This window comes from Bos taurus, chromosome 27 (genome assembly GCF_002263795.3).
Source record: "Bos taurus isolate L1 Dominette 01449 registration number 42190680 breed Hereford chromosome 27, ARS-UCD2.0, whole genome shotgun sequence".
Taxonomy (NCBI): domain Eukaryota; kingdom Metazoa; phylum Chordata; class Mammalia; order Artiodactyla; family Bovidae; genus Bos; species Bos taurus.
In genome coordinates this window covers 28713966-28723375 of record NC_037354.1, presented here as the reverse complement: position 1 = coordinate 28723375, position 9410 = coordinate 28713966, and positions in this window count along the sequence as shown.

Genomic DNA, 9410 nt, shown 5'->3' with positions numbered 1-9410 from the left:
TAAGCTTAAGGTGTACACATAACAATTTGATTTATATATACTGCTAATGATAACCACAATAGGTTTAGTTAACAACCACCATCTCATGTGAATACCAAAAAATTTCTTTTTCCTTGTGCTGAGAACTTGTATCGTCTTCTCTCTTAGCAACTTTCAAATATACCATACAGCAGTGTTAATTATAGTCATCATATTGTATATTATGTCTCTAGTACATTTTTATCTTATAACTAGAAGTTTGTACCCTTTGACCACCTTCATCTTATTCCCCCAACCCCCACCCAGGAAACTGCCAAAGTCATTTTTGAGTTTTTATTGTCCTTCATGTTTGTGCTGAAGCCCTGTGACATGCCCCTAGGAACATCTTCCGTTCTGATGCTGATTCATTGACCTCTCAGTTCTAGCAAAGAGCTTCTCTCTATGCAACAGTTGTAAAACCAGTTTGTCAACAGACATAGAGTGAAAGAACTTTGCAAGTAGCTGGTGGGAAAACAAATACACCGAAGGCAAAACTTTCTTGGTTTATCAGTTAAGAAATTCTCTCCCCCAAAAAGAAATTGCCCATCTTGTTCTTAGTGTTATTCCTATAATCACCACTTCACATATAATGAAAACATTAATCAATCATTCCTAGAATTTCACAAGAGATCCATTGCAAGCTCCTCAGATAATAGATGTCAGAAATTACCTCCCCCTGACAATTCTAAAATTATTTGTCCACATGTCAGTCTTCTGATACCATTCTCATTCTCCACGAATTCTCAGAAATGTGGTCACTGACCATAAATTCTCATCTGCAAACATTCGGGAAGGCTGGATAAACTCTGCATAGGACCTCTCTACATTTCTTTGTGCGTTCCTGTGAATCTGTAATCATTCCAAAATAAAAATAGTTTCTAAATAAGTCCCATCAGTTTTGTCAATATCTTGGGATATAATATATCTGGACCTAAAGCTTTAGATGTAGCTTTTAATTGAAGTATAGTTGATTTTTCAATACAACAATGTGTTAATTATTGCTGTACAGCAAAGTGATTCTGTTACATGCATATGTACATTCTTTTTTAAGTATTCTTTTCCATTATGGTTTATCACTGGATATTAATACAGTTCTGTGTGCTATATAGTAGAACCTTGTTATTTATCCATTTCCTATATAAAACCTCACATCAACTAATGACAACCTACCGTGCCATCCCTCTTCCAACCGCTTGTCCCTTGGCAACCACCAGTCTGCTCTCTATCTCCATGATTCTGTTTCTGTTTCATTGATATGCTCATTTGGGTTATAGTTTAGAGTCTACATGTAAGTGATGTCATATGGTATTTATCTTTCCTTTTCTGCCTTACTTCACTTAGTATGATCATCTCTAGTTGCACAGTGCAGTTTAAATGTGAGAAGCCTTTTGAAGTAGCTCACTTCTCTGAGGCTTCAGTTTCTTCTTCACCAGGTTTGTTTTCTTCTTTTTGGTTTGAAGGCAATTGTGTTTTTTTAGAGAAGCGTGAACTCCACGGGAGGAGGACAGCCCAGCCCCTTCTATGCCATCCACTCTCCATGCGATGCACCTTGCCTCCCCTGCCCTCAGGATCATCTCTTTATCACTGATTCCCAGCTGACACAAGATGGAAAGGGCTTCCCAGATGGCACAAGTGGTAAAGACCTTGCCTGCCAACCCAGGGGACACAAGAGACGCAGGTTTGATCCCTGGGTGGGGAAGATCCCTTGGAGTAGGAAATGGCAACCCACTCCAGTATTCTTGCCTGGAGAATCCCACAGACAGAGGAGCCTGGTGGGCTACAATTCATAGGGTCGCAAAGAGTTGGACATGAGCGACTTAGCACACAGCACACCCAGCTGTCACATCTTCCAATAACTTTTCTCTCCCTCTGGACCATCCTCTTGACTCTGTTTCTACCTTATTTCATGTCATTCCTTTTCATTTTTTCTTGACCACGTGCTCTTCACTCTGCCCTTGACCTACATACTTTAAAAACCCAACTTCTTCTGTGACTTCCTGGTGCTGAGGACACCGTGACTTACTTTCCAGGTGCCGTGACCTGCTACACCGACTTTGCTTCTCTTCTGTTACCATTTTAGTAACTCTTGGGTAAGGGTTTTCTTTTTATCTGTGCAGTTTAAATTATTTATATGCTAGAAAATTGCTCTGGCTTAAACAAAGAAAGAGGAGATTTTAACATTTTGTCAGTGGGCCAAGATTTAAGGCCTCCTGGAAATGGTAATTTTTTCTTCTGAAGCTTCAGACTGCTTTATCTAGACCCTCTTAGAGACCTGTCCCTCTGAATTCAACTTGTTCATGTGCATGTATTTCTGACTTCATCATTCTCTCTCATTAGGGGTCTGTGAAGCCCAGCTGAGACTCTTTCAAATGATTTCTCTCGTGAAACTGGATGTAACCTATTAGAAACCATCCATCAGGCCGTCCTGCAGCCATACATGGAATACTGAGAGACTTCTTTCTTAGCTAGACTTCTCCTGCTATGATTCCTGCTTTAGAGTGACTTCTCCCAAACATTGAACTGAAATCATTTCATTCCATCCACGTCCCAGTTGGGCTGTGGAATTCCTTAGAGTACATACTAAGGAGAGTGTGAATGGAGAGTTTCTGATAGGCCTTTATCTGAACTCCTTAAGAGCTTGATACTAGAAAAGTACAGATTAACATGTAGCAAGAAAATAGGTTCAGCAAACATAATCCCATCTGCAACTGCCAAAATCTTCCCTTGCTTTACCAACATCCTTGTAATAACATTGTTAAATGGCTCTGACACTTCTTAGATAAGCGCTTCATTCAGCTCCCTGCCTCCTTCCAGGAGGAAACAGGAAAATTCCAAATACAGTCAACCTGGTTATCAAGGTCTGCTTATCCACTCTGTGAAGTAACCAGGCCCTTTGTTTCTCTTCCTCCTCCCTTTGACCCCCTCCATTTGGGATGTATTAGTTCTACTCTGTACCAGCACTTCAGGGCACTTTGAGAGAAAAGAATAGGAGGTTGCCAGAAATGTTTTTATTTCACTTTTTATTAGCATGCCTAATAAAGGGCCGGGTGAGTGAGGTCTTTGGAACCAAAAAGCAAAATGAAGCCTGATGGATCCAAGTAAATTTGACTTGAAAATGCTTGGTTCCAAGATATTGTGACTTAGCAACAATAATAGCTACCCTAAAGGGGCCTCCTTCCCATAGAAATTGCTGGAGATTTTTTTTTTCCCTTTCTCTGCTGTGCCATTTTCTTGCTCTTTTCTTTGTCAGCAAAGATAAACTATGCATAGTGAAGCAAAACTTTATAATAAATAACCCGTGTCATTAGTCTCAAACCCTTGAATGGACTCGCCTGGCGACCCAGTGGTTAAGAATTCACCTTCCAGTTCAGGGAGAGCTGGTTCAGTCCCTGGTTGAGGAGCTAAAGTCCCACGTGCCTTGAGGCCCAAAACCAAACCATAAAGCAGAAACAATATTGTAACAAATTCAATAAAAACTTTAAAAATGGTCCCCATCAAGAAAAAAAAATCTAAAAAAAAAAAAATTAAAATAAAATCCTTGAGGATGTGGCCATACGTCAATCAGGCAATCCCCTCAATTTCCACCCAGCTCTTATTCTGTTCTAATTAAGGGATAAATGGAGGGGGCATAAAAGGGATAAACCAAAAGAAGTTGATTAATTCTAACCCCCTCCCACTCCACCCCAGTCCATGTTCTGTGTGATTCTGCAACGGTTGTTGAGTTTTTGTATAGTAGAGGGGGTTTGACCCGTATGTGGTTTATATTGACTTGGGAAGGTTTTGGGTTTCCCCAGGTGGTGCTAGTGGTAAGGAATCTGCCTGCCAATGCAGGAGTCGTGGCTTGAATACCTGTCCTTGGGTCAGGAAGTTCCTCTGGAGGAGGAAATGGCAACCTACTCCAGTATTCTTGCCTGGAGAATCCCATGGACAGAGGAGTCTGGTGGGCTCTGGTCCATAGGCTTGCAAAAAGTTGGACAAGACTGAAGTGACTTAGCACACAGCACATGGAAGGGTTAGGAGAGCCAGAGAGCCAGCCAAACTGTGTCTACCTGTTTCTTTACATAAAGTGTGCTTAGGTTTCCAAAGAAATGATTCATAGACAAAGTCTGGGACACAATTTGTTTATCACATGGAGTCTACGTAGGTGCGGGTTTTTCCTTGTTGCAGCAGCCCCTGTAAAGAGAGAGTCCAGGGCTTCAAGTCCCAGTAGAACTGACTCTGACATGTTTTAAAGAAAAGTTAGAAATTGATTTAGGCAGTTCGTTAGAGCATGCAGGCTAGGATGTTGCTAGAAGTTGTATTGCTTCCTATGGCACCTGGGACTGAGTTACTTTAAGTACATAAATCAGCCTTTTGAGAAATAGTATTCAGTTTCCTGAGCTTAGTTTAAGCTGAATTACAAGTGACCCTATAGAATTATTTTATTCCCCTTTTGCCTGAATTCCTGTGGAAAGGATTAAAAAACCACGCTGTCTGTTTTTATTGGCAAGTTTTCGCTCACCCCACCCCTTTTTAATAACTTCGGCCCTTTCAATCTATATTCTCTATGCAGCATTTTATAGAATTTTGCCAAACATGTAAATGCCCAAAGTGAACTAGGACCTCACTGTTTCTACAAAAACCGGTGCATATACAGAAGATGTGATGGCCCTTGGGTTACCAATAACTTCTCAGGAACATGAAAATGAGAATTGCTGCTTTTGCCAGGATCTCCCAGGGCTTTATGACATCACCAGGCATTTTGTGACACCATCACTTTAAAATACAGACTTTGGCCCTAGACTGGAAGCAAAGAAACATGTTTATTGATGGAGGCAGTGGAGTCAGAACTGGAAATTGGAAAGGAAAGACTCCGAAGGTGCCTGGAGAAATTATCCCAAGGAAAATCAAGACCTGGACACTTACAAACAGGAGCCGAGGCGGGGAAGAGCAGAGAGGGTTGAGGGTTAGGCAACACTGAGTTTAAAATCATCCAGTTTGGAAAATTCCAATTAAATACCAGTGCTTCCTGCTGGTGGTATTTTTGTTTTTCTTTTCTTCCCCTGTTTTAAACAAGACATGTGAAAGTGTCTACTCTGTTACCAGCTCAGATTCTAAAAGAGGCAATAAAAGAGAGGTATCTGCAGTAAAATATCAACTAACAAAAAATCAACTTTGATCTCTCCTCATTCACTCTCCACCCCCGCTCCCCGTTAATTCTAGATTCACTGGGTTGTGGACAGAACCCTTTTCATTGTGGAATTTCTGACCACTACATTCTGTGACCCTCATCAACAAGAATGAGGTTTCCCCTTCCTATCAAACTAAAGTTGAAAGTCTTTAAAGAAATATTGCTTTCCCGGTGGCTCAGATGGTAAAGAATCTGCCTGCAATGCGGGAGACCCAGGATGGATCCCTGGGTTGGGAAGACCCCCTGGAGAAGGAAATGGCAACCTACTCCAATATTCTTGCCTAGGAAATCTCAAGAACAGAGGACGCTGGTGGGGCTACAGTTCATAGGGTTGCAAAGAGTTGGACACGACTGCAGAGACTTAGAAAAGGATTATTTCCTAGAAATAAAAGCTTAAGAATTTATGAATCACATAGAGCACATGCAAACGTGTATAAAGTGTTGGTCTCTAATTACAGTTTTTTCATAAAGTAGCCAAAATTTACCATGGCTGGTAACCATTGAAGAGTATCTGGACTATGAACCTTTTTCTACAACACAGACAAATGAAATGAATATTAAACCAGGTCCAGCCTCATTTTTTTTTTAAACCAGAAGGCAGGTTACAGTTAATGTATCCAGATTTTATGAAAATGTCAGTTTCTCTCATCACATTCTAGATATGATTCTGGATTACGCCACCTATGGAGATGCTGCCACTGAAAGCTCTGTACTGTAGAGAATGGGCCTCCGACCGCTGGGGTAGTTCTTAGACTTTGTGTGTCGTAAAGAAGAACCTCTAAAGTCCCTGGGTCTTTCAGTTACAGACTCAGATTTCTGCCATCTCTCAGTCCAATCCTGAAAACAGGTAACAACGTAAGTATGAGAAAAGATGAAAAACACAATAGCCTCCACACAACACCCAATACTCATTCCCGCATACTTCTTAAATCTGCTTTACTGAGTGAACCCAACAATTCCCTCAGCTGTTGAACCTCAGATAAATCCATATTCCCTGTATTCAAATGACAGGTTGAGGGGGGGGGTCTCCATTTCCATATATGCTAAGTCGCTTCAGTCGTGTCTGACTCTTTGTGACCCCATGGACTGTAGCCCACCAGGCTCCTCTGTCCATGGGGTTCTCCAGGCAAGAGTACTGGAGTGAATTGCTGCCAGGGTCCAGCCCCGGCTGATCCAGGGTATTCGAAGGAGAGACGGCGTCGGCGAGGATCAGGAAACAACTGCTTAATTAAATGTTAATTAAGGATATAAAGAGTAATAGAATGAGGATAGCTCAGTGAGGAAATTCAGTGGAGAAAAGAGGCTGAGTAGCTTGGTTTACGTGGGAGACCAATAAAACTTCAAGACAAGAAGTTTGCACCACTTACGTAGGCCGCAGGCGTCCTTCCATTCTCCCGAAGGAGAGGAGACACTGAGGCCTCCCCGGTCGGATCTTAGAAGCCCAGGCATAATTAGCAAGCATGGCGGGTTCCACACTCCAGATGGAGACTCAGCCAGAATTTGAGAGAGAGAGCGACATGGGGAGACCAAGTTTTGGTGAACAAGGCCCGCACTTTATTTTCCAAAGTAGTTTTTATACCTTAAGTTGTTCATAGAGGATAATGGGGGAAGGGGTGGAGTCATGCAAGGACAGCAGTTCCTGGTCCTAATCGAAGCCAGGCTTTCAAACTTATCATATGCAAAAGTTCAGGTGAATTACATCATCTTCTGGCCAGGAGGCCTGTTAACATTTTAAGAAACTTATCTTTCTCTAAAGGTGATTATTCCAAAGTCAGGCACCAGCCTCCAAAAAGCACTGGACAAAGCTGCATTCCTATAGGGCAAAGGTGAGGTGGGCTCAATCAAGAAAAGAATTAACTCAAGGGTCCCAAGGTTACAAACATTGAGGCTACTACTTACATTTCTATACACCCATTATATCAATCAATACACTGCCAAGGACACAGTAGGTAAGGGGTATGGAGACCTAGCAGCAAACATTGGCCCAATAAGTGAAAAACCCTTCACCAATACAATTTCTAATCAATCTTTTAACTACTCAAAGGAATCTGTGTTTAGACAGTTTAGAATATCTCCTGCCTCTCACAGTTGGGAGGCTCTGAACAATCACATGTGGCCGGAAAAACCTATTCAGGCAGGCTAGAGGATTTCCGAAGGAGTTTGTAGGTTAAACACTGTCACACCCAGGAATTATTAACTGGAGCTGTAAGCTAACTCTTTTTTCAGAGAGAGGTAGTGGGGGACAGCCCCCCGTAAAGTCAGAGGTGTAGGTGAAAGCACAAAGCAGAAAGTAGGCAGACTCTGGTTTTGGGGGTAGATGCTTGAGAATTTCCAGGGGGACTCCTGAGGCTCGATCCCGCCTTTGCGTATGCCGAGCCTCCTTCCTCATGACCTTTGCCACTGGCTCCCGGCAGTGATAGAATTCCAGTTGAGCTATTCCAGATCCTGAAAGATGATGCTGTGGAAAGTGCTGCACTCAATATGCAATATGCAATATGCCGGCTCCCGGCAAATTGCCATTTCCTTCTCCAGGGGATCTTCCCAACCCAGGGATCGAACGCACGTCTCTCATGTCTCCTGCATTTGCAGGTGGGTTCCCAGTAGCACCACCCGGGAAGCCCCCATTTCTGTATGGTTGTGCCCTAATCCCGGTCTTACTAACTCATTACTAAGAGACCCCAGCTTCTTGGTGAAATATCAGTGGACAGAAGGAGGGAAAAAAAATGCAGAGCTTTTCAGCCAGTGCTATGAGATTTGTAGTCTGGTTACTTTTCTCCCCTGCAATGAAAATAAACTGGAAAGAGAAAACCGGGTAAGTGAAGTAAAATGATGATGAGGTCTCGCCTCTTGATAGACTATCTTCAGGGAATAATAATGAAATTCACAATGGAGAATTTCATGACACACGATTTCCATTTGGGAAAATCTTTATGCTCCTTGGAGCAACCAGTTTAAGGTTTGTTTGGAGTTATTTTCTTCCTTTTTGAGGGGGAGAGTGAAATGCTGGTCTAACATTGATGTTATAAAATCCTGGGAAATACATAAAGTCTAAGAACCATAGCAATTAGAGATGGAGAAAGCCCATTATATCATCCCTCAGGCCCAGGGGAATCAGTGGAGAGTCTGTCCTAGGATAGATTTTCTAGTTCTTTAGTCTGTTGACTTTCAAACAACTCCTGGGATGGGGTTTCCACCACTTCCTTTATTACATGTTTCCCCAATCTCATAATTTTTGCTGTCATAATTCTTCAGGATGCTGAGTCTAAATCCTCCTTTTCTGAAAATTACAACTGCTCTCTTTACTCAAAGTTGTGTCCACTTGTTGGGATGAACACTTCACTCTTTTGAAGCTGCAAGCATTTTCCTTTTTTTTTTTTTTTTTAAGCAGGATTCTCTGATTCTCTCTTCTCTACAAACCACTGTAGCGCAGGTGGGGCAGGGAACGTGTTCAAGGAATCTTGGCAAATGGAGTTTTAGCCTGTTTTGAGCTTTGATGTTTCAGAATTCCATCACCAGAGCTCCTCTGGATGCTTCAGGGAGTACGGTGCCAGGCTGAGATTTCTTAGTGCCACACGCGAGTGTGCAGTTCACACTAGCATCCCTAGCATGAACCTCAACAAACGTACGTCGTCCTACATCGGGTAGCTTATCCCTTCTCCAGGAAATCTTTCCCACCCAGGAATTGAACTGGGATCTCCTGCATTGCAGGTGAGTTATTTATCAGCTGATCTATCAGGGAAGCCCATACCTATATCCCCCCTCTTTTTTTTCAGATTCTTTTCCTGTATAGGTCATTACAGAGTACTGAGTAGAGTTCCCTGTGCTATACAGTAGGTCCTTTTTAGTTATCTGTTTTGTAATAGCAGTGTGTAGATGTCAATCCCCACTTCCCAATTTATCCCTCCTCACCCCCTTTTCCTCTTGGGAACCATAAGTTTATTTTCTATATGTGTGACCCTATTTCCGTTTCATAAATAAGTTCACTTGTACCATTTAAAAAAATATTCCACAGATAAATGATATCATATGATATCTGTCTTTTTCTGTCTGACTGTTTCTGATGCCCCACGTCCTGTGCCTTTGAGAGTGTCTTTCCCCTCCTCTGGTACTCAAGTTTCTTAAAGTCTGAAACAGAGAAGTTTGGCAGATAAGAGGTGGCAAGGGAATTTCCACGGAATGACTTTTCCTGCTGGGTTTACTCTTTTTAAATTGTATTTATTTT